Here is an 11,544-nt window from a genome sequence, read left to right on the forward strand (position 1 = left end):
GGAGCACTGACAGTAGGTGAATGGGAGATGAGGGACTAAAGGAGCATCATGCTCTAATGTTGTTTTATGGAAAAAGATAAATAAAATAAGATAACTTAAAAATAAAGAAATCATCTTTATTGTAGTAAATAAAAAATGATTAGCATCAATCAAGTAAAACAAAATTAATAGAATAAATATACTCCTTATTTTTTCAGTAGGACCTATATTAAGGAATTCATTTAGATGCATAACCAAAGACCCCCAAACAGCACAGAAATATATAAATTAAAAATTTCAAGAAACAATGTCCTCTCCAAGCTCACTGAACTCTAGTATTAATATTTTAATTTATTCATATTTATTTGATTCTAGTCATTTCCAGTCCACATTCTTTCATTTTTAAAGACACAAGTCATGTTCAACATCACTAATAATCATAGAAATAAAAATCAAAACCACAATAAAATATCACCTCACACCTGTTAGAATGGCATTCATCAAAAGGACAAGAGATCACAAATGCTGGTGAGGATGTGAAAGAAAGGCAACCCCTGTACACTATTTATGGGAACTTAAACTGGTTCAGCCATTATGGAAAATAGTATAGAGATGCCTCAAAAATTTAAAAATATAACTACCATATGATCCAGTAATCTCACTCCTAGGTATATATTAAAGGAAATGAAAAGAGGATATCAAAGAGATATCTGCACTCCCATGCTCATTACAGCATTATTACCATAGTCAAAATATGGAAACAACTTAAGTATTCACCAATGGATGAGTGGATAAAGAAGATATCACACATAACACACACACACACACACACACACACACACACACACACACACACACTGGAATATTGTCCAGCCATGAGAAAGAAGGAAATCATGCCATTTGCAACACAGATGGACCTTGAGGGCACAATGCTAAGTGAAATAAGCTAGATAGAGAAAGACATACTGCATGGTATCAACTACATGTAGAATCTTTTTTAAAAAAAAAAGTCAAAATCATAAAAAAAGTATAGAAAAATGGCTACCATGGACTGGGAGGCGGTGAGGTGGGGGAATAGGAGGAGGTTGGTAAAAGAGTACAAATTTTCAGGTACTAGATGAATATGGTCTGAGGATCTAATGTAAAACATGGTGACTGTAGTTGATAATACTGTGCTGTGTAATTGAAACTTCCTAAGAGAGTACAACTTAAATGTTCTTACCAAAAATAAATAAATATGCGAAGTGATGGATACACTAATTAACTACATGGGGAGAATTCTTTCACAATATACTTATATCGAGTCACCATGATGTACATTTTAAATATCTTAAAATTTTACTTGTCATTTACAACCCAATAAAGCTGAAATTTGAGGAGAAAAAAAATGGCATAGGTGATAGAGGCTCTGTTCATCCCTCTGGTAACCAAATCAAAGTTGTGATGGAAACAAGGAGCAGAAGCAAGGAAAAATCGCCTGGGATGAACAAGCCATACAACTAGGGAGAAATCCAAGAAATCACCCTGCAACAACAGAAGGTAGGATGGGGCAAGGACGCGAGGCTGCCCGGTCTCGAGCAGCTGAGTGAGACAGAGGCAACAGCAGCAGCAGACACCTCTTACGGGGACCGTGTCCATGAGCGTACTTTCGCTGTGACAGAGGTGTTCACTCTGAGCACCAGTGCCCCTTCAGCTGCGTGCAGGGGGCACCAGGGACTTAAAAGGAGATGTTGTCAGAGTGAGAGCAAAAGCAAGACTCACTGGGTACAGAAGTGCCGAAGGTATCCATTGTTTCCTACTGAGCCCTCCCCGCTACCAGTGCTCGGGACACAGCACCGCCATAGCCCAGACGTCATCAAACTGGATAACAGAGGTTGCTCCACCCAGAGGATTCCCTAAAATTCCACCTCCCCCAACTTGTGGCCCCACCAAAGCCACATCCAGGCATATCCTCAGCAAGTCAGGTGCTCATTGCTAAGATTCACACTGGAGGAGGCAGCTGGCCTCGGTTTCTGGTGTGGCCTTTTAAGGCAACTATAAGCACAGCATCTGTGGATTGCTTTCGGAATCTTAACAGGTGGCCCCGAAGGGGCAGAGGCTTGGGCTAAATTTGGCCTACAGCTGAACCACTTTCAGGACTGTGCCACTGGATACCTACTTCACAAATCCACACTAATAAGACTGGAAGACTTAGAAGCTTTGCTTAGTACATAGAAACAGACAAAGAAAGGAAGCCAAAATGGGAAGACAAAGAAGCAGAAACCATATGAGAGAATAGAACAGAGATCCAGATATAATGGAGTCCAGTAATCTAACAGATGCAGAGTTGGAAACACTGGTTATAAAGATTCACAATAAGGGCCTATGGCCATGCCACCCTGAATGTGCCCAATCTCATCTGATCTCAGAAGCTAAGCAGGGTCGGGCCTGGTTAGTTCTTGAATGGGAGACAATTTAGGAATATCAGGTGCTGTAGGGATTAAAAAATAAAAAAATAAAAAAATAAAGATGCACAATGAACTTCTGGGAAGTGTAGAGAACTCCAACAGAGAGATAAAAAACATAAAAATGGAAATGGAAATTATAAAAGGGAACCAATGTGAAATGGAGAATGTGTTATCTGAGATGAGAAGTATAGTAAATGGAATAAACAAAATGAATAAAGAAAAGGATCAAATGCTTTATCTAAAGGATGAGAAAGCCAAAGACATGCAATCAGAATGACAAGAGATAAGATGCCAAGACTATAAAAATCATTTAAGGAGAATATGGGACACTATTAAGGGTCCAAATATCCATCTGATCGGTGTAACTGAAGAAAATCAAGATGTTGAACAACCATTTGAAGAAATAATGATGGAAAATTCCCCTCACCTGGTGAAGGAAATGGACATAAAACCTCAGGAAGCTCAGAGAATTCCAAAAATTAGGGATCCAAAGAGCCCCACACGAAAACATATCATAATTAAAATGTGAAATGTTAATACAAAGAAAGAATATTAAAAGCAGCAAGAGAAAACAGATAATTACTTATAAGGGAACACCCATAAGACTGGCAGCTGATTTCTCAAAAGAAACTATGCAGGACAGAATGGTTTGGCACAAAATATTCGACATGATGAAAATCCAGGATCTACAACCAAGAATACTTTATCCAGCAAAGCTATTATTTAGAGCTGAAGGACAGATAAAGAGCTTCCCGGACAAAAATAAGCTAAAAGAATTTATCACCCCAAGCCAGTATTACAGGAAATGTTGGAGGGACTTCTTTAAGAAGAAAAAACATGTATCAAAAACAGAAATAAAGAATGATAACAACTACATTCCTATCAATAAGTACCTTAAATGGAAAAGAATTAAGTGCTCCAATCAAAAGATAGAGTGGCTGAAAGGATAAGAAAACAAAACCCTGCAAATGCTGCCTAGGAAAGAGTCACTTCAGATTAAGAGACACACACTGAATAAAAGGAAGAGGATGGAAAAAGATATTGCTCTGATGGACCTAGAAGGTATTTAAGTCAGACAGAGTAGAATAAATGCGATATAATTTCACTTACATGCGAAATATAAGGAATAAAAAGAACAAATTAATCGAAAGCAGAATCACAAATATAGTGGACAATTTGGTGATGGAGGGAAATTTGGGAGGCTGGGAGAACGGAGTGAAGGGTTAAAGAAGTACAAATTAGTAGCTGACGTATGGTCACAGGGATGGGGAGCATGGCATAGGAAACGCAGTTGGCTAGGTGGAGAGTCAGAGGAGGGAGGGAGCAATTTGGGGGATTGTTTTATGAATGATATAGATGTCTAACCAATATACTGCATACTTGAAACTAATTAAAATAAATTAATTAATAAACGACAGATAAGAAAAATAATTAATTATTTAAAACCAACAAAAGATTGTAATACTACCCACATTAATCAATGTAATCTCCATCAAAATCACGATTATATTTTTTGCAGAAATTGAAAATCTGATCCTAGAAGTCATAGGGAACTACAAGGAACCCAAATGTCCAAAATAATATAGAAAAAAACAAAGTTGGAAGACTCACACTTCCTAATTTCAAAACTTATTGCAAAGCTACAATAATAAGAAGAATGTGGTACTGACACAAAAGTAGATAAATAAAATAAGAGATTAGAATTCAGAGTCTAGAAATAAACCTTTATACATATGGCCAGTTGATTTTCCACATGGGTGACAAGATCGTTCAATGGAGAAGGAATAGTCCCTTCAACAAACGGTGCTGTAACAGCTAGATATTCACATGCAAAACAATAAAGTTGGACACTTACTTCATACCACAATCAAATATTAACTTAAAATGTATCAAAGATCCAAATTTAAGAGCTTAAACTACAAAAAATTCTTAGAAAAAACACAGTGGTAACTCTTCATGACCTTGAATTTGGCAACAAATTACTATTAAAAATACTAAAAGCATAAGCAACAAAAGAAAAAGCAGATAAGTTGTACTTCATCAAAATTAAAATGTTTTGTGTACCAAAGTTAACTATCAAGAAGTGAAAATATATCATATAGAATGGGAGAAAACAATGGCATATTATGCATCTGATAGAGGTCTAATATGCAGTATATATAAGACTCTTAAAACTCAACAACAAAAGACAAACAATACAATTTAAAAATGGTCAAGGGAGCACCTACATACATACAACAATTATTGAATGAGATAAAAGAGAGATCAACAGTAATTCACTCATAGTAGGAGACTTTAACACCCCATTGACACCAATGGACAGCTGTTCAAGACAAAAAATCAACAAGGAAACAATGGGCCTAAAAAACACATTAGATCAGATGGATTTAATAGATATTTTCAGAGCATTTTACCCCAAAGCAGCAAAATATTCTTCTCAAGTGCACATGAAATATTTCCCAGGATAGACCACGTTAGGACAAAACACAAGTCTGGATAAATTTAAGCAGATTGAAATCATATCAACTGTCTTCTCCAATAACAATGATATGGAACTAAAAATCAACTACAAGATAAAAACTGAAAAATACACAAATACACAGAGGCTAAATAACATGCCACTAAACATGAATGGGTTATCAATGAGATCAAGGAAGAAATCAAAAAATAACTAGACACAAATGAAAATGAAAACACAACTCAAAATCTATGGGACACTGCAAAAGTGGTCCTAAGAGGGAAATTCATAGCAATAGAGGCCTACCTCAAGAAACAAGAAAAAGCTCAAATAAACAATATAACCATATACTTAAAGGAATTAGAAAAAGAATAACAAACAAAGCTCAAAGCAAATAGAAGGAAGGAAATAATAAAGATCAGAGCAGAAATAAATGAGATAGAGTCTAGAAAAACACTATAAAAGATTAATTAAACCAAAAGCTGGTTCTCTGAAGGATAAACAAACTTGAAAAACCCTTAGAGAGAATTTTACCAAACAGTCAAAGAAAAATTAACACCCGTTCTTTTCAAACTATTCCACAAAAATTCAAGAAGAGGGAAGCCTCCCTCACTTCTTTTATGAGGCTATCATTCCCTTGATTCCGAAACCAGACAATGACATTAAAAAAATAAAACTATAGGCCAATAATCTCTTATGAACATTGATGCAAAAATCCTCAACAAAATATTAGCAAACTGAATTCGGCAATACATTCAAAATATCATACACCATGATCAGGTTAGATTTATTCCTGGGATGCAAGGTTGGTATGATATCTGCAAATCAATTAATGTCATACACCACATTAACAAATTGAAAGATAAAAACCACACGATCATATTAACAGATGAAGAAAAAGTGTTCAACAAAATCCAGTATCCATTTGTGATAAAAAACTCTCAGCAAAGTGGGAATAGAGGGAACATACCTCAACACAATAAAGGCCATATATGACAAAACTACAGCTAACATCATACTGAATGGAGAAAGGCTCGAAGTGTTTTCCTAACATCAGGAACAAAACAAGGATGCCCACTTTCACCACTCCTCTTCAACATGTATTGGAAGTCTTAGCCACAGCAATCAGACAAGAAAGAGAAATAAAAAATATCCGAATTGAAAAGAAAGAAGTAAAACTCTCGTTATTTGCTGATGACATGATACTATATGTAGAGAACCCTGAAGATTCCACCAAAAAACTGTTAGAACTGATCAATGAATTCAGTAAAGTAGCAGGATACAAAATTAACAGTCACAAGTCTGTGGCATTTTTATACACCAATGATGAATTTTCAGAAAGAGAAATTAAGAAAACAATCCCATTTACAACTGAATCAAAAGCAATAAAATGCCTGGGAATCAAATTAACCAAAGAAGTAAAAAGCCTGTTGACAGAAAATTATAAGTCATTGAATAAAGAAATTAAAGAAGATACAAATAAATGGAAGCATATACCATATTCATGGGAAGGAAGAATCAATATCATTAAAATGGCCATACTGCCTAATGCAATCTATAGATTCAATCCAATCCCTATCAAAATACCAATGGCATTTTTCAGAGAGTTAGGACAAATAGTCCTAAAATTTATATGGAGCCATAAAAAATGCCAAATAGCCACGGCAATCTTGAGAAAGAAGAACAAAGTTGGAGGTATCTCACTACCTCATATCAAACTATACTACAAGTCTACAGTAATCAAAACAACATGTTACTGGCATAAAATCAGATACATTGATCAATGGAACAGAATAGACAGCCTAGAAATAAATCCACACCTATACATTCACTTAATTATGCCAAAGAAAGTAAGAATACACAATGGGGTAAAGATAGTAATTCAACAAATTGTATAGAAAAAACTGGACAGATACTTGCAAAAAATAAAACTGGATTACCTTTTTACACCATATACAAAAATAGACTCAAAATGGATTAAAGACTTATATGTAAGACCCCAAACCATAAAACTTCTAGAAGAAAACATAGGCAGTAAACTCTCTGATACTACTAATAGTAATTTCTTCTCAGATATATCTCCCTGGGCAATGGAAACAAAAGAAAAAATAAACAAACGGGACTATATCAAACTAAAAAGTTTTTGTACAACAAAGGAAACCATCAACAAAACAAAAAGACAACCAACTGAATGGGAGAAGATATTTGCTTATGATACATCAGATAAGAGGTTAATATTCAAAATATATAAGAAACTTATAGAACTCAACAATAAAAAAAAATCCAATTAGAAAATGAGAATATCTGTATAAGTATTTCTCCAAAGAGGGAAGACAGATGGCTAAGAGACATATGAAAAGATACTCAAGGTCACTAATCATCAGAGAAATGCACATTAAAATCACAGTGAAATATCACCTCACACCTGTCCGAATGGCTATCATCAATAAACCAAAGAACAACAAGTGATGGCGAGGATGCAGAGAAAAGGGAACTCTCATATACTGTTGGTGGGATGGCATATTGGTACAACCACTATGGAAAACAGTCTGGAGGTTTCTCAAAAAAATTAGAAATGGATATACCTTTTGACCCAGCAATTGCACTTCTTGGTATTTATTCAAAGAAAACCAAAACAATAATTTGTAAAAATCTATGCACCCCAATATTCATAGCAGCACAATTTATAATAGCCAAGATATGGAAGCAATCGAAATTCCCATCAACAGATGATTGGATAAAGAAGTTATGGTTCATATATACAATGGAACATTAGTCATTAAAAAAATGAAACCCTACTATTTGCAATGACACGGATGGACCTAGAGGTTATTATGCTGAGTGAAATAAGTCAGACAGAGAAAGATAAATACCATATGATTTCACTTACATGCGGAATCTAAGGAACAAAAAGAACAAACTAATCAAGAACAGACTCAAAATACAGAGGACAATCTTGTGATGGCCAGAGGGGAGGGGTGTTGGGAGCTGGGAGAAAGGGGTGAAGGGTTAAAGAAGTACAAATTAGTAGTTGATAGATGGTCGTGGGGATGGGGAGCATGGCATAGGGAATGCAGTCAGCATTAATGTAATGGCTAGATGGAGAGCTAGAGGAGAGAAAGAGCAATTAGTGGTATCGTTTATAAACTATACAAATGTCTGATCAATGTACTATGTACTTGAAACTACTAATAAACTAAAATTTAAGAAAAAGAACCAGGAGAAAATTTTTTTAAATAGTCAAAGGACCTGAATAGACATTATTCCAAAAATGATATACAAAAGGCCAATAGGCATGTGGAAAGATGCTCAATATCCTTAGTCATTATAGATATGCAAATCAAAACCACAATGAAATACTACTTCCCACTCACTCAGATGCTGTAATTAAAAAAAAAAAAACAACAGAAATAACAAGAGTTGGCAAGTTTGTAGAGAAACTGGAACCCTTGTACATTGCTGGTGGGATGTAAAATGATGCAGTCACTGTGAAAAAGTTTGGTGGTTTCTCCAAAAGTTAAAAATATAACGACTGTATCACCCAGCAATTCCAATCCTTATATCCCAAAAGAACTGAAAACAGGCATTCAAATATTTGTACATGAATATTCATAGCAGTACTATTCATAATAACCCAAAGGTATAAACAACCCAAAGATCCATCAATTGATCAATTAATAAATAAAATGTGGTATATCCCTACAATGGAATATCATTTAGCCATAAATAGGAATGCAATACTGATACATGTTATAAAGTGAAAAAAATCTCAAAAACATTTAGCTAAGAAAAAAAAGCCAGTCACAAAAGGTCAAATATTGTATGATTCCTTTTATGTGAAATATCCAGAATAGGTAGAGTCAAAAAAACAGAAAGCAGACTAGTGGTTGTCATAAGCTGATAGAAGGGGATGAAGAGTGTTACATAAATGGGCTAGAGATGGCGTCTGTTTATTAGCCTAAAATGACCCCCACATTGTTTATTTCTCCACAGCAGGCTACAATAATTAGTCCAAAGCTCACTGGTGCCAAACTCAAATTTAAACATATTCAATTACTTTAAATATATCCCAAAAAATATTTGTTATCTATTTAGATCTATCGACTTGACCTACTCCACAAGATTTCACCCAACACATAACCATGTATGAGATAAACCCTGAAAATATAAAAAGACTCCAAATTGCTGCTGCCCTTTAGAGGTCTCTGATCCACAGACTCCCCACACCACTGCGGAATGACATTACCTAGACACATAAGCCTCCTCTCTGATTTCTCTCTTTCTCATGAGAGTTTCTTGGCCCTCTTGTGGGTGGTAGCCTCATGCCACTGTCTCTGAATGGTGCCTTGCTAGGAGGGACTTCTCTTTCACACAAACCTATCCAATCACTGGCCAAATAAGGCTTGCATGTTACTGACTCTCGAGGTCCTCTCTGTTCCTTGATCAACCTCAAAATTCTCAAACTTACCACAGGGAATGATTTTTTAATGGTAATGTGGTTTCCTTTTCGGATGATGAAAATAATGTTGGTAATAGATAGAAGTGATAATTGCACAACACTGTGAAAGTACTAAATGCTACCGAATTGTATACTTTAAAAGTGGTTAACTTTATGTTATGTAAAACTTATCTCAATTTTTAAAAAAAGTTTCATACCATATGCTTGCATTTATATAACATCTGGAAACAAAAAATTATTGAGATAGAGATCAGGTTAGTGGTTGCCAAGGGTTAAAGGTGATGAGTGTGACATTAAAGGGTAGCATGGGAGATTTTTGTTGTGATAGAATATAGTTCAGTATCTTGATTGTGGTGGTTACATGAATCTACATGAGTGGTTAAATTGCACAGAATTATACACATAAATACAAATGATTGCATGTAAAAGGGGTGATGATCTGAATAAATTCTGTAGATTGTACAGATGTCAGTTTCCCAGTTTTGATATTGTACTATACTTAGTTAGATGTTACCATTGAGAGAAACTAGAGAAAGAGTACACGGTACCTCTCTGTATTATTTTTGCAACTTCCTGTGAACATATAATTTCAAAATAAAAACTTTTTTATTAAAAATAAGAATTAGGGAGGTTGAGCAGAGTAGTTGGCCATGTGGGTAGTGGGAGTGAGTAGAGATGACCAGGAGCAGAATGTTGAAGTGTAAGTGGGGTGACAACGGTGTTCACATGAAAAGGGTAGAGGCATTAGCCTTGTGTGATGTGTCAAAGCTCAAACAAGAGAGCAGTGGCTATAGCTCTATCAATGCACTGGCTAGAGATAGAGCGAAATCTGCTTAATGCTCCTATACTCAACTTGCCAAGGCCCTCAGTTCTTTGTATTCTCAAGCCACCTTCAGTAGTGAGATCTTCAAAAAAATGCAGGCTAAGTCCTAACGACACTGAGCTGTGTTAAAAAGAATGTCATGAATGACACACCTGCTTGTGCACGTTGGGCATACTTACAGAATTGTCTATAAAAATCACTTTTCCTTTTGTCCATTCTTAATTCCTATCTCTGTAGTTATAAGGAGATTTCATAAAAATGCTGGAATTGCACAAATAATAATCCTTCAGAAGTTGATAAAGTGAAGCTTGTAGGAAAAATATATTTGATTTCATTCCTTAAACAAGTATAAAGTCTGTCTCAGTAAGCTTCTAGAAAATGAACATAGGGAGACGTCAGAAACATGGCAGAGTGAGAGACGTCCCCAGATCTCTCCCCTTGAAACGACGATAAGCTGAATATCTAAAACTCAATAAAAAAGACCCAAACTGCAAAGCAGCACGTCTGAGCATGAGATCATCATATAATAGCTACCACAGGTCAGAACCCCAGGTGTCGGGCAGTGGACTGGGAGAAACAAAGAAGCTGCCTCTCACAGCAACTGGAGCTCCCTGTAGCAGGAGGGGCAGAGGAGAAGTTGCAGCGGGTTCCCTGAACAGCCCTGCCTGGGAGAGCTGTGAGATCCAAGCTGCCAGCGGCAGTGCAGAGGCATTAAAGCAGAAAACAGAAAAGTGGGGATGTCAGAGTAGCGGGGACAGCAGAGAAACAACAGTTGATTTATACCAGCCACAGTTGCAAAACTGGATGAGCATCAGCCCACATCCTCCAATCCAGAGAGCCCCTCCCACCATATCCTCTGAGACCAAACACCACGGAGCCCTATGGAATCAGAGCAAACACTAATGAAAATGTCACTAACACTGACAGGGACTGAGACTGAGGGTAGCGACCATGATTAAAAATCTATAAGAAAAAAAAGACATTATTAAGACCTTATATAAAGCATGGATCCAAGAGACTTAGACGTCACCGGCTGGAAACAAAAAGAAAAATGCCTAATTTCCAACAGACTAAAGAGAGACCTTTATATAATCAATCTTCTTTCTGAAAAAAAAAAAAAGCAGAATACACTTCCATTAATGCCCAGTTGAAGAAATAGTACATGAAACACCAAGTACAACCAAGGAGACAAGGCATCTCAGAAAGAAAGGAAAAATCTCCAGAAAATAAGCTTACAGACATAGAAATATGTAACTTAAAGTACAGATAATTCAGGATGGTACTTTCGATAACTCATTGAGATACGAAACGAGTCATAAAAACAATTTCAGGAATTGAAAAAACAACAAGATCAGCAGAATGAGTTATTTAGCAAGGA

The 11,544-nt window shown here is 35.9% G+C and overlaps 1 pseudogene; it reads left to right on the forward strand.

Annotated features, from left to right (window-relative positions):
- The first annotated feature begins 2,339 nt into the window (after positions 1–2,339).
- On the forward strand, positions 2,340–2,458 carry LOC111734625 (annotated as a pseudogene).
- The last annotated feature ends 9,086 nt before the right edge of the window (positions 2,459–11,544 follow it).

The sequence above is a fragment of the Pteropus vampyrus genome, unplaced genomic scaffold (genome assembly GCF_000151845.1).
Source record: "Pteropus vampyrus isolate Shadow unplaced genomic scaffold, Pvam_2.0 Scaffold2532, whole genome shotgun sequence".
Lineage (NCBI taxonomy): Eukaryota > Metazoa > Chordata > Mammalia > Chiroptera > Pteropodidae > Pteropus > Pteropus vampyrus.